The sequence below is a fragment of the Protopterus annectens genome, chromosome 2.part0 (genome assembly GCF_019279795.1).
Source record: "Protopterus annectens isolate FY-2018-M chromosome 2.part0, PAN1.0, whole genome shotgun sequence".
Taxonomy (NCBI): Eukaryota; Metazoa; Chordata; order Ceratodontiformes; family Protopteridae; genus Protopterus; species Protopterus annectens.
In genome coordinates this window covers 1,771,156,033-1,771,177,657 of record NC_056728.1, presented here as the reverse complement: position 1 = coordinate 1,771,177,657, position 21,625 = coordinate 1,771,156,033, and positions in this window count along the sequence as shown.

Genomic DNA, 21,625 nt, shown 5'->3' with positions numbered 1-21,625 from the left:
AACACCTTTTCCTCTGTTTTTTCCCACATACTCTACACCACCGGTGTACAAAAGTGGAGAAATTTTAACAAACATAAGCAACAAAATGATAGGGGCTGCAGCAGCTATCATATATCAACATGTGGATGAGGCTCAGGGTGGTGAGGATGAGAATGCTGTCGACCAACCCACAGCGAGGAGATGGAGAAGAGTGTACAGACCCAGGGTAACCTACTAGGGGCTATATGAGCTGAAGATAGTGGAGCACTATAGGGTGGACAGGGACCTCCTACAGCAAATTGTTGAGCTGTGCCGGCCACATCTGTCACACAGAGCTAACAGAGGGGAACCCATCCCAGTGCATACCAAGGTATGTGTAGGCCTAAGAATATTAGCCACGGGTACCTTCCAATGGCCAACTGGGGATATCATGGGGATCTCACAGGAATCAGCATCCAGGATACTCCACCAGGTCCTGAATGCCATGTCAGCACATGCCGGTGAGCACGTATATTTCCACAACACCCGTGAGGCATTGGCCAGCAATATGCATCTCTTCCACCAAATAGCAGAATTCCCTGAGGTAGTGGGTGCTATATACTGCACTCACACATGCAGCAAAGCACCACCCGGTGAGCAGGGTAGGGTCTACATCAACTGCAAGGGCTTCCCCTCCATCAACTGCCAGGCCATGTGTGATGCCCAGGGCATTATAATGAATGTGTGTGCTGGCTGCCCTGGAAGCTATCACGATTCCCACATCAGGCATCTGACGCAGCTGTACCAAATATTTGCCAATGGGGACATCCCTTATGGTCACCTAGTGGGGGATGCTGGTTATGCACTGGAGCCATGGTTGATGACACCTATCAGAAATGCACACACAACTGAACAAAAACTCCATAATGAGGCATGCACACAGACCAGAATCATAATATAACATGTGTTTGGGATGCTCAAGTCACTGTTCCAGTGCCTGGATGCATCCAGTGGAGCCTTTCAGTACTCACCAGCTACATGTATCCAGATTGTCATCACATGTGTCATGCTATACAATATGATCCTGTGGAAACAGCTGCAGTAGGAACAGCATGGAGCAGGCCACACAGCCCCCTGCCATTGCCAAGGCCTGCACAGGTACAGAGTGACTTGAAGGAGGAACAACCTGAGCCTGCCCCAGTAAGCAGAAGGAGGCATGCCAAGTATGCCCTGGCCTTGGCAAAGAGGCAACCCATAGCACATACACTGACACAGTAGGGACCCAGGGAATAACACCTCTCTCTGACTCCCACATACAGTAAAAGTGATGCCAAACATGACACCTCCTGTGATTAACCATGTATAGGGAGTGTACTATGTGCACCCAACATAGTCAGCCCTCCAGCACCATCCTCAATACTGGCACAGCCACAAGGTAAGTCACTCTTCATACCAGTTGCCGAATGGAGTAGTATGTGTTGTTACTTGTATCTATGGTATGGATGTGAGCATGCAAGGGAATCAGGTGGCTGAATGGGATGCCAGCAGATAGTAGACACATATAGTGGCATCATGAGATCTGTAACAAATACTGGTGTTACCATAATAGCCAGTATTAGACAAGGTGACAAAACTCACTGCAGGAAATGTGCTGGGCCACATGTGTGTCCATATGACACACACATGCCAATCAGGGAGGCTCACATGCCATCAGCAGTCTCAGCCAGCAGGACAGGTGTAGACCAATACAAACAAAGGCTGTGCTAAGGCCTCTGATTGATGGCTATAGGTAACCTCCCCCTCAGGCCTACACAGACAGACTACAACAGGTCAGGCAGTGGGATGTTAGTTCTTAAGGGTAAGAAGTCAGAAACTGAAATGTAGGTCAATCAAACCTAAGACCTGTAGTACACTGATATGCCATTAGTCAGCATGATAGGTTAGAATACAGAATGAAATGGAGTACCTGACATACCAGTATGTCATAGCAACCAGGTGTGCCCCCCAAGCCTATGTAGAAATGTAGTAACAGTCAGGTGTGCCCCCCTACAGTCCTATGTAGAATTGTAGTGACAGTCAGGTGTGCCCCCCCAAATCCTATGTAGACATTGTAGTAACAGTCAGGTGTGCCTCCCACAATCCTATGTAGGACTGTAGTAACAGTCAGGTGTGCCCCCCCAATCCTATGTAGACATTGTAGTAACAGTCAGGTGTGCCCCCCACAATCCTATGTAGGACTGTAGTAACAGTCAGGTGTGCCCCCCAATCTTATGTAGACACGTAGTAACTGTCAGGTGTGCCCCCCGATCCTATATAGAAATATAGTTACACTAAGGTGCGCCCCCCCAATTCTATGTAGACACATAGTAACACACGTGTGCCCCCCAATCCTATGTAGAAATGTAGTAACATGTATGTGTAGGTATAATAACAGTGGAGCACAGATTACCTGAGCTGGCCAAGGTAGCAGGATAGATTGTAGCATGTGACCAATATGCAGGTCTGTGTGTGTTAAGTTGGAGTGTGTTGTATATTGTGTGAAAGTGGTCAGTATGTATGCATGGTGAGGTTTGTCCTGGTGGCCATTGCCCAGTACTGCTGATGACAGGGCCAAGTTCTCACAAGTGCAGTGCCAAACGGAATTCTTCCCAATATAACACATTCCAGCAGTAAGCCATAGTAAATGTTTGGAAGTAATTACACACATATTTATAATTTGATGAATGCATATTAAGGTTAAATAATTTTAATGTTGGAAAATCAATTGAATGACATCATTTCCTGGATTGTATGTATAAAAAGAGGAGTTTGGGAAGTCTCTTCTTTTACTGAAGAAGTTCACAACAATAAACGTGAAAGAAAGCGCTAAAAAAAACTGTCTCGAAGTGGTCTGTGAAGGTTTCTATCTCTATTAGTTTTTAAGTATGTTTGGAAGTAATATGTGTCACCATCTGAAAGATGGACATGGCATGAATGTCGGCCCAGATATACAAGAGGTACACAAGGGGAAGTACCCCAGACAGTGTATAATATGTAACTGTCAAATGGACACACTCTTGGAATTGTACGTAGAGGTTTGCAGCACATTATGTGGGCTTGTAGTAGGGAATACCGATGTAATCTAGCCAAACACTGGCAGACCACAAAGGTAATAGGAATGATGTATTGAGAAACAGCTGATGTCCCTGCACAAGCCAACATAAGTGGAATATCCCATGCATATCTGTGAGTCAGATGCAAGTAGTGTCCATAGCACACATGCACCCAGCTCACCCCACCACCACCCACAGGTACCTCTCCAGTCTTATCCCTGCTGTTGAGAATTAGTACAATATGACCCCCACCTGTGTATGGCAATAGCGAAAGAATGCAGCATGCAGAGCAGGTGTCCCATGCAGGTGTGTCCCTAGCTGTAAGCAGCACCCTGCCAGCATCCACACCACTTGATCAATACTGACAGAAAGCATCGGCATGAACACCTTGCACACCTATCCTGTCATCCCAGGGGAATATAGTGTATCACAGTCTAGGACCATAGGACTGACAGAATGCAATGGCCAGCTACAGCTGGCCTGCATCACTACCAAATGGACTACAGTCCTCTGCCAAAGGCCTGTGTCTCACCCGTACTGCCAATGTAGGTTATGTCATGGACTCCCAAATAACAACATAACACAGTCCACAGAACCCAAATGCAAGGCCATGTGGACAAATCACAGTAACATGTCCATCATGTCCTACTGCATGAACTGTGGACCAACACCAAATTACTGCTGGGATGGGGTGATAACTATAGGGAAAATATCAGATAATGTTTGCATAATGTATGGAAAAGAATAGAATAATGGGGGGTGGGAGCATGGGAGGCATGGAGTGTGTGAAGTCCAAAGCTCAGCCATGTGCACATACTATCCCTGGCTGAAAACACAAGAAGGGGTGGTTAAAGACCTGATCATAAACCACAATGTGTAGGGGTAATGTCCAGAATTATGACCCCTGCCTCTGGGTAACCTGTGTGAATCTGTACAGCTGTGAGGTATGGCCAGAGCAGGTTATAGCCATACTGTCACGTTGATGGATGTACAAACATGGAATCCTCTGCCACCACTGTACCAAGGTGCTGAACCATTTACCCAGCAGCAAGTGTCTGCAGCTTCCCCTCCAGAATGGCATGAGTGTGCAAGAATATGTAGGCTGCTGACTACAATACTGGACACAGCTGCATTCACTCTGTGTTTTCCAGGACATCACTGCAAGCAAATATGTCTACCTGACAGTACTTGATGACATAAAACATCACAGTGTATAACAGTACATATGTCTGAATATCTCTGCTAACACCAGGACCATGTAGCAAAAGCAGCACAGATACAATTACCTACAGTAACCCACTATTCTTTGCTCGTGTTGACCCCATATTGTCAACTGACCTACAGAAATCCTGCAGAAACAGTTTGCTAGCTGTAGGTGTATAACACAAAAGTCTGCACTGGAGTACAATCTACCTGGAATGGATTCACACATTCAATACAAAAGGTCATACTGGGCATGCTCCTACATTTAGAGAAATGAAGGCCATGTCAGACAACAAAATACTGAAAGGTCATACTGGGCATGCTCACACACAAAGAAATGAAACCCATGTCTGGCAACATCAGTGGAACATGCATATCTGACAGTCGCAGATGTTAGTGCATACACTCCTCAGTATGCACCAGTCATGCTTTGCACACACATTGGATAGGAATACACACATATATCCAAGGACAACACACTATAATAGGCCAAAAGTACACATACATAGATGTGTGGAAGAAAGTGACAGTGACAAAGAGCCTTCCATCAGGAGGCCTGTCCCACACAACACACATCCAATTGGCTAAAACCACATGGTGTGCAAATGTCAATCACAGTAGACATTTGCATCTGGAATCCCTCAGCATTATAGTGTCTGTGGTGCTAGCGCTAACTGTGCAACATGAGTGTACAAGTCAGTAGTCATCTAGCAGTTGTATAAATGTACCTGTGGAATATAAACCTGTGTGTGCCTGAGTGTAGTGTGTCTGCCTCTAGATGAATGGGTTATGGCCCATGCATACACACTGCACTCCCCATTGCCCTACTATGGCAAGCTTGCTGATGTCTTCACCTTGAAATATACCTTTGGGGAAATAGAAGCCCAGTAATCTCTGTGGCATGTCCTATAACTGCATAATGCTGTAGTGTGATGTACTAGTTAGGTAGGGGTTCTAATTCTAGATGGGGCAAGTGTGTGTGTTTGTCTGTGTAGGGATCAATGCTTTTAGGCCAGTCACACTCACTACAATTTCAAATGCCTTACTTTGGCATGCCTGCTGATGTCATTCACTTTGAAATACACCTTTGGGAAAAGTGCAGCCCAAAAATCTCTGTGGCATGTCCTTTAACTGTGTAATGCTGTAGTGTGATAAACTAGGTAGGTAGAGTTCTATTCCCAGAGATGGCACATGTGTTTTTTTGTCATTGTAGGGACCAATACGTTTGAGGCCATTTGCAGTCACTACAACCTCCAGTGCCCTTCTTTGGCAAGCTTGCTGATGTCATTCACTTTGAAATACACCTTTGGGGAAGGTGTAGTCCAGTAAACTCTGTGGCATGTCCTCTAACTGTGTAATGCTGTAGTATGATTAGCTAGGTAGGAGGTCTATTCCCAGACATGGCAAGTGTGGATGTGTGTGTTTTTTTTTTTGTCTGTGTAGGCAGCAATGCTTTTAAGGCCATTCACAGTCACTACAACCTCCAGTGCCCTTCTTTGGCAAGCCTGCTGATGTCATTCATTTTGAAATACACCTTTCGGGAAGGTGTACCCCAGTAAACTCTGTGGTGTGTCCTATGATTGCGTAATGCTGTACTGTGAAAAACTAGTTAGGTAGGAGTTCTATTCCCAGACATGGCAAGTGTGGATGTGTGTGTTTGTTTGTCTGTGTAGGGAGCAATGCTTTTGAGGCCATTCACACTCACTACAACCTCCAGTGTCCTTATTTGGCAAGCCTGCTGATGTCATTCATTTTGAAATACACCTTTGGGGAAGGTGTACCCCAGTAAACTCCTTGGCATGTCCTATAACTGTGTAATGCTGTAGTGTGATAAACTAGTTAAGTAGGAGTTCTATTCCCAGACATCGCAAGTGTGGACATGTGTGTTTGTTGGTCTGTGTATGGAGCAATGATTAAGGCCATTCACAGTCACTACAACCTCCAGTGTCCTTTGGTGGCAACCCTGCTGATATCATTAACTTTGAAATACACCTTTGGGGAAGGAGTAGCCCAGTAATCTCTGTGGTGCGTCCTATAACTGTGTAATGCTGTAGTGTGACAAACTAGTTAGATAGGTGTTCTATTCCCAGACATGACAACTGTGAAACTCTGTGTGTGTGTGTGTGTGTAGGGCTCAATGTTTTTTTTGGCCATTCACAGTCACTACGCACAGCTACAAATGGAGAACATTGATAACATGGTAGTAATAGAGACCTTATCCAAGCCTCCAGAGAGCACCCGTGCAATACCAGGTACAGCTCTCACCACACTTGTTAGCCACCATACCAGGACCATAGCAATAAAGGTGGAAGAGTGTCCATATTCACCAAAGATATTCACACCACCAGGCTACTTGCCCAAAAGAATGTGTCTGATATACCCCTGGTGCAACTAACAGTAGGTTAGACTGCATTCCAAATTGTATAGCTTGCTACAGATCCCCCACCATGCCCCATGATACACACTACAGCTTTTGAAACATACTGTGAAATATTATGATACAAGCAAACAACCTACTACTGGGTGACTTACACTACCCTGCCATTAACTTGGAAAACTACTTGTGTACCAATACGTGTGCCCAATGGTTCTTGGAAGTCATAATTCCCAATGCCCTGGATCAATTAACCTATAGTTCCACAAGGGGCTAACATATCCTAGACCTGGCCATTACCAACATGGGACATCAATGTTCCACACCTATGGTCACCCCATTAGTAGTCAGGTATGCCCATGAGCTAATCAACCTTAACATCAACATCCGTCCCCCACACCCCAGTAAGGAAATCTCCATAACACACATCTCCAAAGTCAATGTCATGCTACATGTGACAGATGTGACTAACATCATGACACCCATGCAGAAGGGAACTGAAAGGACAACTGCTGAATCATACATGAAGACACTGTACTAGCTCATCCACAAGTGCATGAATTGTGCCATCCAATATTGAACCAATACACTCCCCATCCAAGAAAAGGATGCCAGTGTGGTGGCCTCCTGCCATAAACATACTGTACAACAAAAGGAGGAAACTCTTGCAGAAATGGGGGACTTTCCAGGATGTAAAATACTCCCATACTAGCTACAGCAAGAAGCAGAGACCCCTCATAACATCCACCAAAGCTAGTTACAAACATAATATAGCCATAGATGCCAAAGACAACTGCAAGCCGTTCCATAGCTCTGTGAGGAATCTAAATGGCAATGCTGAGAATTGCTGTAAGCTACAGCAGGATGGTACTAAATCTACTCCTCCCAAGGATATTGCCAATATCCTGGCATATTGATTCAGTGCCAACTGCACCTCTCTCCCAACCCCCAAAGGACCCCCATCTCAACATGGATAGAGTGCAATATGTCAGTAATAATGGCCACATAGGTGAAAACCACACTCTACAGAGCTGTGACAAAAGCAGCCATGGGACCAGTCAACATCCTGGGCTGTGTACTACATGAGCTACAAACTGCACTGGCACCTCACCTCTGTGCCATGTCTAATCATAGCCACACCTCAGGCTTCATTCCCACTATGTGGTGCTCAGCTACAGTTATCCCAGTCCACAAAGGGGGATCCATCTTGGATTCTGGGAACTACAGCCCCAGCAGTATGACATGCCTGCTCTGCAAGGCCATGGAAAGTATTATCATGGAAATTAAAACAAAGGCATTGGCAACCTGCAAACACTGGACCCTAACCAGGTTTGGTTTGTGAAGGGCCAATCATGTTACCTTAACCTGAATGACAGCTGTGAAGCCATCTCCAGAGCTGTGGACGAGGGTAAGGTAGTTCACACAGCCTATCTGGACCTCGCCAAGCCCTTCAACATCATCCCCCAGTTTTGAATCATAGATAAATGTATCAAGATGGCCATTACTTTCAATGTCACCTGATGGGCTGCCAACTGCTGTACTGACACAACCCACACTGAAAATGTAGGTGACACCAACCCAAGCCCCAGACAAGTGACAATTGGAGTATCCTAGGGTTCAGTCCTGGCACTGCCCTTGTTCAGCATCTACTGGTCTAAAGTACAGTACACCAGTAAGGGGCACCGCCAGACAAAGGTCACAGATGACTGCACACTGGGAGCAAATATTGAATCCCCACATGATGTAGATATTCTACAGAAGGGCCTTACAGAAATACATGCTTGGTGCCTAAGCCATGGCCTCAAGATCAATGCCAAGAAATACATAGTTATCCCCATTGGGAAGGGACATGTAGCTGTGAAGTACCACATAGGTGGCAGTACACTAAACACCTAAATTGTGATAACAGACTTAGGGACACAGGTAGACAGTGGTCTCACCTTTGATAACCACATCACCACAACAGTCAGGAAGTAGTGTAATGTAGTAGTTAACTAGGAGGTCCAGTCCCAAACATGGCAATTGTGATACTTGGTGTGTGTCTGTGTTTGTCATTCGTATACTGTGTGGAGTTGGCTGTGAGTGTGTAACAACTGGACTCCTTGTGGAGTGGGTTTTGCAAATTTCTTATATGGTGGGCCTATTATATGTCACAATGTCCACCTTACAAGGATAACAGCTGTCATACAGCAGAGAGGCTGGGGTTAACAATCCATACCCCTACATGTTACATCAAGGCCTAGTGAACAATTTAGGCAACCCTTGTATTACCCAGATAACACCCTCAACCCATGTCTCATACACAAACACACTCGGCTAGGCAACACCACTTTGTTGGTAGATCCCTGTATATTGCCTACAGATAGTAACCATGGTGTGATTGCAGCAGACTACAGAGGGCATGGCACCCTGTCCCATTACTACAATAGGCACATAAATGCATACAGTGCTCTTCACTATGTCCCCCACTGGACACCTGCAGCAACTGTAGTACCATCAAATGTAGCCCACAAAGGACATACCATGCCTTAAACACATGCCCTGTATAAACAGATGCCACTGACACCAGGGAATACCTGTATCATGCTGTCAATGTAAGTGCAAGGTCAACCTGGTGTCCATTTCCAGTTCCCACCACATGAAGCCAGGAATGGCACATCTGATGATAACACTCTGTGTACACAACATGCCACAGACACCCTAGGTACACTTCCACATGTCACAGAACATGCATGTGGGATGTGTGCACATCCCAGACACCGTCCATGTCATGGACTATAGAACACACACATGGCAAGCATTGTACAGCACTGGCAACCCACAATAGTAAACCAGATGATTGGATGGTGAATACAATGCCCACCTGTGTGGGCCAATCCAGACACTACACCCCTGAGCCACACTGCAGTCCATTTTCATATGACCTGATGCCAAGGTATACCCTTTACCTAGCCTTGTACAGCCTTCTGGACAGTCAACCACTACACACTTGTGAAGCAATGCATTCATGCATGTCAGTACTGGCAACCTGTGTTTGTGTGTGCATGGAGTATAATGATTCCGACCCCATTCACACTCACTACACCTCCCATTGGCCTACTGAAGCAAGCCTTCTGATGTCAGACACTTTCACATAACCTTTGCTCATATATCATCCTGATAACCCCAGCGGTGCATGTGATAACTGCGTATTGCTGCATTGTGGCAAACTAGCTAGTTAGGAGGTCTAATCATAACCCTTCCAACTGTGGTAATGTGTGTGAGTCCATGAGATAGTGTGGCTGTGTCGACATTGACACCTGTTCATGTGAACAGGCACATGTACTACACCTACCTTATCCCTCCCATATCACTGCTGCAGATGTCACAAACCATCAGATATACCTTTGGACAGCTTCTCAACAAGTAAGCTCTGTGGTGCATGCAATAACTGCATAAACATGTGGTAGCAATGCATAATCAGGCAGGGGTTTGAATCCCCATACCAGTAAGTGTGTGACATAACCATGCTTAGGTTTTACTCTCACACCCCCTCCCTGTCTTAATTTCTCTCTGTCTGTCTCTCTCACTTCCTTTCTGGTGGATGTGGAGAAGTACACCTGCTTTGCTTAGGCAGCAGCTTGCATTTTGTAAGTGATGCTCATGATCAGCTGATGGCCTCTGCATGAATTGCAGTCCTCCACTAGCTGATTGCATGTGGAACAGCTGTGGTAACATTCCCATAGCCAATTGCATGGAACACACTCCTATACCTAGGAACATCATGTGGGTGTTGGGCCTTTTCATTCACTGTAAGCAGGACCTCATGTGGGTGTTTGGCAAACAGCATCACAGATGGTATTGGATTATACCTCTAACAACATACACTGTGGATACAGGCCAATACACAGGAGGGAGGTGTGCCAGACATGACTACAGAAAGTAAGTGTTGCTCTTCTGCATTTGGAGTACTGTTGGTTTAACAGGGTTTGTATGAATATGGCTGGTATACATGATTTAATACCTGTCATGACAGTGTTATGAAACTCCCAGCTTTAGGGTTATCTGCAGACTGGGCAGTGTTTGGAGTCTTATGTTTCTTGTGTTACTCACAGATCACATATCTTAAAACTGCAGAAGCATAGTCTGAGGATCACAGTCAGTACATTGTGACAACCATGAGAATTACTGACTTCATATCCCTCACAGAATATATGTCACAACAAACCTTATTACAACAGTAAATGTATGAGGGTATCACAGCAACATGCCAATATTGGCCCAGTGTTTGTGGCTTCAGCCACAAGTCTGTCAACCTTTGTACATATGTCATGCAGTAATAGGTGCATATATTCTGTACACCATTATTTATTTTCATTGGGCGGCCATGGTGGTGCAGCGATTAATGTTGTCGCCTCACAGCAAGAGGTTCTCCGGTTTGATCCTCGGCTGGGGTGCCTTCTGTGTGGAGTCTGCATGTCCTCCCTGTGGTCGTGTGGGTTTCCTCCGGGTGCTCCTGTTTCCTCCCACATCCCAAAGACATGTTGTAGGTGGAATGGACACTCTAAATTGGCCCTAGGTGTTTGGTTGGGTGCCAGGCTGGCAACTCGACACTATAAAACTCCACTGCCAATCATGAGCAGACATGTGATCTGCTGTGGTGACCTCTAACCGGAAAAAGCCGAAAGAAGAAGAAGAATTATTTATTGACATCATACCTGATAAGCCAGTCAGATATCAGACTGTTAGACATGTTATGTATAGTAGGGGTTATTTCTGAGGACATAACCTGGGCATTCTGTGGTTGTGTGTACAGTAGTGTGGTCTGTGTACTTATGGTGATTGTCAACAGTATGTGTATTGTGAATGCGTACCTTGGCCTGTGTACAGACTGTGATAGACGTCATTGTTCTTGGTCCTGTTCTATCTGATGTTACATGCTACACCAGTGTATGATACCCTATCAGCTCACATGTTTGTAGGGCCAAATACACACGTGTCCCATATCAGAGACAGGCATTGGACCACACTGTGCATGGCCCAGTTTATGTAGAGTTAGTGTGTGAGTGGCACATATGAGGATGGTGTATATCAGACAGTGCATATAGTGTCATATTAAGCTTGCATACCATATGTGGCTGTGGCTATGTTCACATTGCTTGTGGGTATGCACTTTCTCACAGGTGTCTGTTATTCTGTACTGTGACATGCCTGTAGAACCTGCTATATTTGGAGGTACATGTGTATTCCCCCATACAAAATGTAGGTCAGTGTTGTGGCAGTCTGCGTGTAGTTTGCCCAGTGCTTTTTTACATGCCTAGCAGCTGAGTGTAATTACCCAGTGTGATGTTATGTCCAGATATTTGCAAGACATACTGCTGCCAGGCCACGATAACTGTTGTGTATTTCTGACAAAGCAGTGGGATTCTGTACAGATGTATGTCACTAACTACTGGGTAGTTTGTGGCCATGTGACAGCTGCACCACCAGTTATTATGTGTCAGGAAAGACAGGCATGTGTGAATGCATAAACTGTGTTGGCAAATGTAGTCCAGTATTTACGTGATATACCCATGAACATGGCTGTTAACATCCACATTGTCTGGCTTGGTCCACACGTCTCATATGAAGGGGATCTGTGTATACCTCTGGACTGACCTGAGTGTGCCAGACTGTCCACATATATTGGTCATATCTCTGCTGTAGTCCACAGGATCATTACTGTGCTATCAGTGGTACTGTACAATGATGTCCTTAGGATTTCTGTCAGTAACCAATGGTGTACATGTCAATAGCAGACATGACCTCCCACACACAACATGTCTATTAAGACAACCCCTGTTACAGTAGCAGCAGTCTACATATATACCTGCAATACATACATGACATCCCCTTGCACTAAGAGGTTGACTCCACTCCATGTTCGGACATATGGTAAACATACATGTGTGTGTATATATATATATATATATATATATATATATAATATAGATCTATATATATATATATATATATATATATATATATATATATATATATATATATGTATATATATATATATATATATATATATATATATATATATGTACATATAAATATATACACAAACACATATATATATACATATACACAGATATATATGTCTACACATATACAGATATATAGCTATATATGCACATATAGTTATGGATGTCTACATATATATTGACATGAATAGGTATATCTGTTTACATATATATATGCACATATTGTTATAGATATCTACATATATATCAACATAAATAGGTATATCTGTACATATATGATGTACACGCGCACACCCCCCCCACACACACACACACACACACACACACATATATATATATATATATATATATATATATATATATATATATATATAGATATGTACAGAGAGATCTATAAATGGCCATATATATGATCCACTATACAGATGTGTATAAATACATATATATGTGTATGTACATATAGACATATAGTTACATATGTATATTATATATATATATATATATATATATATATATATATATATATATATATATATATATATATATATATATCATTGTCATGTGTAAACATTACTGTGTATACTTTCCCAAATGTATCACACCGTATGTAACTGATATGTGTATATTTAGATATAACAACATATATGATGCAACAGTAATATCACTAACAAGTACTACACAATTGTAGAGATCACAGCAATTGTTCAATACTATTCAATATGTGTACTGACAGATATATTGGAAAAACAACATAGGTTTATAGGTTCATAGGTTCATATTAGGCTATCTGCCCTAGGGCATTTATAAGCCTAGCCAGAGTGTGTTTGGCTTTCGCCACCCATTTTAAATTAATTTTGCTATGCCTTTTTTTGAGGTTAGTATACTGTGCCTCTGTCTAACAGTGACACAGAAGTGATAGCCGGGGTAAACCTATGATCTCCCATCCACTCATCAAGATTCCTGTTGAAGAGAGTCAATGTGGGACTCTGCCTAACCTGGACTGGGATTTTATTCCAGAGTGAAGGGAGCCTCTGGGTTATGAATCTGTCCCTCCAGCATGTCCTATTTATTTCAGTGCTGAGGTTCAAGTCTCTCGAGCATGTAGCTCGATGGGATTTGGATTTTCTGAGGTGCAGCATGTCCATTAATTCCGGGTTGGACATGGCTTTATACGTCAGGCACAGATCGCCTCTGAGCAGGTGGTATGCCACTGAGTAGAGCTGGAGTATTTTAACCGGGCAGCATATGGCATCTGTTTGAGCCCTTTGATCCTCTTGGTGAGGTACTTTTGGAGTCTTTCCAGTTGCTGCAGGTGTCTGGTAAGTTACATCCCAAAAGGGGCATTGTACTCAATTATGGGCCTGATGAGGGATGAGTAAAGAGGTACGATGACCTCCCCTGATCTAGATGTGAATCCCTTCATCATTAGGTGGGCTATATAAAATGTTTTTCTAACCACTTTGGCCATGTGGTTGTCAAATGAGAGATTGCTATCAACTTGGGTCCCCAGGTCCCTAATGACTTCTTCTGTACTTAATGGATTACCACCTATGTGGTAATTTGTGGGCACTTTGTTTTTGCCAAAGGGGATGACTATACACTTTTTGGCATTTAGCTTGAGGCCATGGCTCTGGCACCAGTTGTCTGTTTCTATGAGGCCCTTTTGGAGGATGCTTGTGTCGGCTGGAGAGTTGATTATGGCGCCCAGTTTGCAGTCATCTGCGAACTTGGTCAGCCACAGTCCTTCCGTGTTGGCCTGTACCGCTGAGAAATATATACCGAACAAGAGAGGTCCCAGGACTGAGTCTTGTGGGACACCATTTGTAACTGGTTTGGAGTCTGACATGGCTCCAGCAATTCTAACCATGTGGGTTCTGTCCTTGAGCCAGTTTGCAACCCATCTAGTGACATAGGGGTTTATATTTAAGCTGGTGAGCTTATCTATAATACCTGAGTGGGGTATCTTCACAGCTGTCATGGCATAGTGGTTAACTGTTGTGACTGTAGAATACAGGGCCCTGGGTTCAAGTCTTGCAATGGCTGTTTATTTTGTTGCTGGGCAGAACAAGGGCTGCTGGATACAGAGTGGTTAAGGCAGTTTTGAGCAGCTTTAAGCATGTTTGCGTGGGTTTGCACGAAGTTAAGCAGTGCTAAGGTATGGTTAAATGTACATGCACTTACACCGTGTAGTCTTTGCTTAGCAATGAGCAAATCTGCTTAGCTGTTATATTGCAGCAATGCTGACACCTGCTAAGCATGGCTCAGCCCTGGTAAACAGTGCTCACATCCCAGTCTGATAACATAGCAGGGTAATGACATCTGTAATAAATGTATGTAATGCCATGTACATAACATGCGTCTATGTGCTGTCATTACAGTAGCAAGGGGTATGAGTGTCATGTCTGGGACACTCGAGTATAGAAGAACTGTATATCACTCTTATCCATGTGAATGTGTAACATACAAGGGTAGTATCCCAGGTTATATGCCATCACACTGGCATGTAGAGTATCATGCCATTACAACTGTTGGCAGTGCTTTCCCAAGCAAGAGTAGATTGCTAATTGTACTACTGGCAACAAGCACCCCTGCATGTATAGATGGACTCTGAGGCCTCACTGTCATGTTCCTGGTGTGTGAGTTGTGTCCCAGTATATATCCCATACTGGATAATGGTCTGACATGTGGAAAGTAACTGTAGACTACTGTCTGTATAGCACATGTCAGTGAGGGCTGCCAACATGTAGTAATGGCATACATATTGATGTCAGATGTCTGTCTGTCTGTCAACACATTCATCCTGCTGCATAGCTAGATGGCAATCTGATGTCTGTCAGTCCCTGTACAGATGTGCAGATGGCAGGTATCCAGCTTGGATATGTACAGGCAACCTATGCTTGACTGACACTGATATGTCTGCCCAGATGTGTTATAACTGGCACAGATAGGACACAACACCCTGTGTGCACAACATGCCATGAGTACCTCCACTACACTACCACAGTCAATAGAACACGCTTGGGTACAGATCTGCAACACAGACACTAACCATGTTTTGTAATACATGTTGCATACATGTCAACTGGATCACCTCACTGGCCATTTGCAGGAGGCACCCAGAGGATTAGCTGATGCATGTCACTCTCACCCTGAGCGTCACCACAGTGGTGTCTGTAGATTGAGTGCCTGCTGGCACATGGCAGTTGGCATGATACCACTGTACACACATCCCCTACACTTCCCATCTCTCCATGGACAATAGCCAGGTACACACCTATGACTACCTGCAGTGATGCACCCCAGTACTGACAAATGTGTACATGTGCATTATTGAGGATATTAGTGTATGTGTGTTAGTACACCTGTAGTTGAGAATACCATGAGGGCCTTCACACCCACTGCAACACCAATTGCCATAGTTAGATGTGGCTGTTGCTGTACCGGACATTACATGTACCCTGTTACACTCCTCTCCCTAATGGCTACATGAGCTTGCAGTACCAGCACAACACTGTTGTACAAATAGGTTGACAGGCATGGGATCCCACTGAGTTCTGGCAAGTGTGTGTATGTGTGCATGTGTGTATATCTGTAGGGTACAGCATTCCGAGGCCACATACTCCTATTACAATACACATTGCTACACAGTATTATGGATAGTGATGTTGCTGCCCATAGGAGAGGCATGACAATGCATCACCCTACTATGCCTGTGGCATGTGCATTAGATGCATATCCCTGTAATACCACTGTTGGAATAGATAATGGGTTGTATCGCATCATGGTTAATGTGTAATGGTGGGTATGTCAGAGTGTCATCATGGGTTCCAGTGTGTACAATATCCGCAGTGGGGTGTGGGTGCTGTGTACACTGTCATTACACCATGGTACCCTTGGTACATGTCCCATGTACCACTGTATGGTGACCACTATCACCATCTACCATACAGGTAACTGATAACACAATTCGGCCCAGTTATGCATGTGCTGTGTGCTGCCTACCAGTAACACATTGGACACACTGACAAGTTAGTTAGCAGTGATAGACCCAGGTCTCTCAGATGTGTGTCTGCCTATGTGTCTGTTAATGTGTATATGATGTTATGTCACACTATGTATTGTCCATATACAACCATTACATCTCCCATTACCATACTATACATGCCTGGGGATGTACTGCATGTAACATGTAACCTGGAACATACCTCATCCTAAACACTGTGTGGTGTGTGCAATGAAAGGCACACACATCAGTAGCACTACATACCTAGGTAGGGATCTAGTCCCAGTGTTGCCATGTATGAGTGTGCATGTATGTGGAGGGATCTACTTCAGGTTGCTGATTATACATGTCCCAGGAGGTCACCTGTCCATGTGGCACAGCCAGTAACTCTTATACAGACTTGTGACGTGTTCAGCAGTACACAGGATATGGCACAGCCATGGTGTCACCACAGTGCCATACCCCTTGTGAGATATTACAGTAGACCATCCTACTGCTGACACATGTACACCTACAACAAAAATGGATAACATTATGGAGACCACAATCACTCAGTGTTACTAACAGCTATAATGCATCATGGCTGGACAGCTACACTACCTGACATTTAAGCATTAAACATTACTGCTGACAACATGTTACACAGCAGTACATTGGTACACTGTAGTACAGTCACCATGTGCATAAAAAACATATTAGCCTGTCCCTGCATCAATGTTATGGATGACAGGGATGTGGCACAGGTATCATCATATGTACAGGGTGTGTTGTTGGTTTTCCAGAGACCGAGGGTGGGACATAAGTTTGACACCATGTGTGTGGGTGAAGGGTGTAATTTGCTGATATGGGAGTGGTGATGTGGTGTGTGCAGGTATGGGGTTGCCCTAGGTGTGATTGTATAGTGTGGGGGTATGCATGCACACAGTTCTGCCATGTGACTGCCCTGTACAGATGTTTCTTGGACAGTTGCAGATCATACCTGGCAGGGTGTGCAGTTCACCACCTCTGGCCATGGATGCATGGACTGTGCCTGCCAGGGGTTCCATGGATATGTCCAGGTACAGGCCTCGATGTGCTACTTTCCCCAATGATGACATATGTCCGCTGGAACCAGGTCCCTCCTGGGACTGGCCAGGGCCACATGCACATGGCCTGCAGTGGTGTGGACAGTGCCCCTCCTGCAGTGCTGGGGCTGGTACTGCCACTACAGGAGCAGCTTGGTGTCCTTGCACATCCACATCAACTGCCAGATGTTGGTGTTGCTGGCCTACATCCACACGGCCATCACCCCACTCCCACCACATGTTCTACCACACACATTCCATGGTCGATGAGGCCCACCATCTCACCCAACCATCTATCTATGACCTCGGTATAATCACGGAGGGCACCTGCAAGTTCATGGAAGTTGTCGCTTACAGATGAGAAAGCAGCCCTCTGCAGCCTCAGACCCTGTCTGGTGTACAGTTCCATACGTGCCTGCTCCCCCATGACAGTCTGAAACATGCATCTAGTGGTACCAGTTGTGGCACTTCTGCCAGGGGCATGATGACCACCGGCCTTCCCATGAGCACCCTGGTACATCTGCCTATGTGGTGCCCTGACAGACATCTGGCCATGCCTGCTGTGTCCAGACACAGCAGGCATAGATACCACACTCACCTGTGCACTGTCACCAACCGTGAACTGTCCCTCTGCTATGGCCACTGGTGATGGGGTATCTATAGGCACTGTGTGTGTGGTGTTGGGGTGGATAACAGGGGCATGGCAAACTATGGCATAATTTCGGCCTCTGACAACCTCGCCTGTGCCTCAACAGTCCTATCATCATTTTCGGTGTCTGTATGGACACTAACATCAGATTGCATGCAGGAGGGACCCTGACCCACCTCGCCACCTGTGAGGGGAAAACAAGAAACACACTTTAAGACCTGTACAGCATTGCATAACAGTACACACATATACACACACACACACATACACACACACACACACACACACACACACACACACACACACACACACACACACACACACACCCTGAAATTCCACCATAATACTTACCTGTCCCTGAGTTTACAGACAGTCCCAAGTTTATTCACTTAAGTTCCCCATCCTGCATCACACTTGATAACATACATTCATTAATACCACTCATTAATGTATCATTCTTCTAAATGCCTAGACAAGTGATCACAACACATGACCTGTTACTCCATTACCTCTTTGACTTGATTGGAGTAGGTTTTACAAGGCCTCACTGCTTTCATCTAGTGTTCACCCTGGGTATGTCCGGACATCGTGAGTATGGCCCCCATATGTTAGGGGCTACTACGTTCACTCAATAATGTCACGCACTGGAGTGTCATATGTAACTATTGCTCAGTAGATGCAAGATCTGCTGCTCAATCAACATATTATGTGGACAATAGTAATATAACACTCCCTGGTGTTGTTTAGTAATTTTCCAATGCATCTGTAGTGCTGCATACATGGGTAGTCATTCACCTTTCTGCTGATTGCAATTTTAAAGGTATACCTGGTGTCTAGTTTCCCTCGCAATGCATGTTCCATGCTACAGACCTTATTATACTATCAGCTGTCCTGAGATTACATATTAGATGAGTATTCCTAGTGTCTCATGTGTCAGTCCATGTCCATGTACTGCACGATTCCAAAGGGAAGTACTGACATATGAACAACCCCTCAATCACACATGTGCATACATGGACACCCACACAAACACACACAGACATGCACACACACACATCCTACATGCATCAACCCCTCCACTCCACCATATTGCACTAACAGACAGAATAATGCTAGCAACAGTATACATGTGTGTGATGCATGGGCTGTGTTAGTAGGTGATGCCCCTTCCCCTGGAAAACACTGCACCCATGTACACAGTACTGCTGTGCACCTGTTCTACACCCTGCCATGTATTGTGCAGCATACATCAGAGGTGTGCACACTATTGCTGAATGTGTATTACTGTGTCAGCTATGTCTGCTCTAATGCTCACAGCCCCTATGTGTTTGTCCAACACATTCCTGGGATGATATGTGGACAGATGTCATTTGTGAATGCCTGATGTCTGATTTACAGATCTCAACATCAGCGGTGTATGTATGACCAATACGATACTATTACACTGACAGCCGTCAAACCTTACCTTGGCTATGGGGAGTGTACACACCCTTATTGATATGACGCCCTCTTCCTTGATATGCCATGGGACCACATCACTGCATATGTTAACATTACATGAGCCTGATATGTGACATATGTCCTGTACATTCAAATGCAGTGTCTAACAAATGTGTTAGTTGTGCTGATGTTGACCGCTATGCATAAACTTCATGGGTGCATATGTATGCATGCCCTTATCATGACGGTTTGTTGCACCTACTGTTATGTATACTACAGCAGTCACTATTCCTGGCAGAGGTATACTAGCATGGGCTATCTGTATTTGCCAGTGAATGGTTAGTCTGCCCTACACATGTCCCCCAACTCTGCATGATTGCAATGTCAACTCATGTGCACATCCCTTGGAATTCACACACTGCCGTCACTATTGCTGTGGAGTCAGGGTTATGTCTGCCACAGTTCCTGAACCTGACTGTGTGCAGATACAGCCATTTGTAGCATCCTTAGGATCCCTGCTGCAGTGCACTGGTGTGTCATGATGACACCCCCTTCCCACCTTCAGCCTTTTTGCAGATGCTTGACAACTATGGCCTACAAATGTGTGTCAGTTTGCAGTGTCCCAGACACTGAACACCACATGTAACAGCCTAGTCCCAGCTAATGAATGGCAAACATACAGATGTACACTGGCACCAGCAGTACAAATGGGGATGGTGGGCCTGAGGTGGGGTGAGGCATTGGTTGTGCACCACATCTATCTTACATGATACTGTCTGTAGGTTTCCAACGTGGTCATGGTACACCAGTACATATCACAATGCATGACTTTTGGGGACATCTGCTGTTATGCATACACAACCTATAGAGAGGCCTGGCTGATGTTTCCTGTGGTACAATTGTAACATCTGATTACCCTAACCCATAGGCCACATGCTTGCAGAGTCCAGGCAATTGCTGACATGGGTACTGCACAGCCAGTACTTGCTAGACATTCCTGCAACCCCCTCAGTGCTGTGGCATGCTACTAGGCCATCCATATTATCAAAAGAAGGCAGTGATTAAAGGGCAGGCTGTTAGGGCCGCAAGAATGCTAGCCCATAATGATGATTATAAGGCAGAATGTGATTTACTTATTTCAATGTTTCTTAAGAGAGGATACCCAGAGAATTTTCTTAATAGTATTTTTCAAGAGGTCAATTTAAAATGTTCATCAGGACATTTTAAGCCCATTCAACATAAAGGATATGAAGATATACATTCAGAGGGCTCATTGGAAATCACAAGTAGGAATAATGATACATTAAATATGGGAATTAATTTCTTAATAACTAATTCTCTCGATGCAGCATCCATTAGAAATATAATATTCAAAAATTGGGCCATCATTACTGGAGATAGCAACTTAAACAAGGTTTTAGGATCAAAACCTAAGCTAACATATAGAAGGGGTCCAAATATTAAAAGCTTATTGGAAAAGAAAAATAGATATAAAAATAATGCTGGTATGGGAAGATGTGGCTGTTGTGCACAATGTAAATCAATAAAAACAGGCAATAGGGTGCATATAAGAAATAAAAATTATTACATTAGAGATAGATTTAATTGTAACTCCAAGGGTATTGTTTATGCAGCTTTATGCAAATTATGCAACACATTTTACATAGGAAAAATAGAAAGAAAATTAAAACAGCGTATATACGAACATCAGTATAGTATTAACAAAAAGAGCACTACAAATGCATTGGCTAGGCATACTATGGAAAATCCAACACATAGATTTCAATTCATAGTGTTGGAACAAATAATATAGGACTGGAGAGGTGGCCCGTGGGAA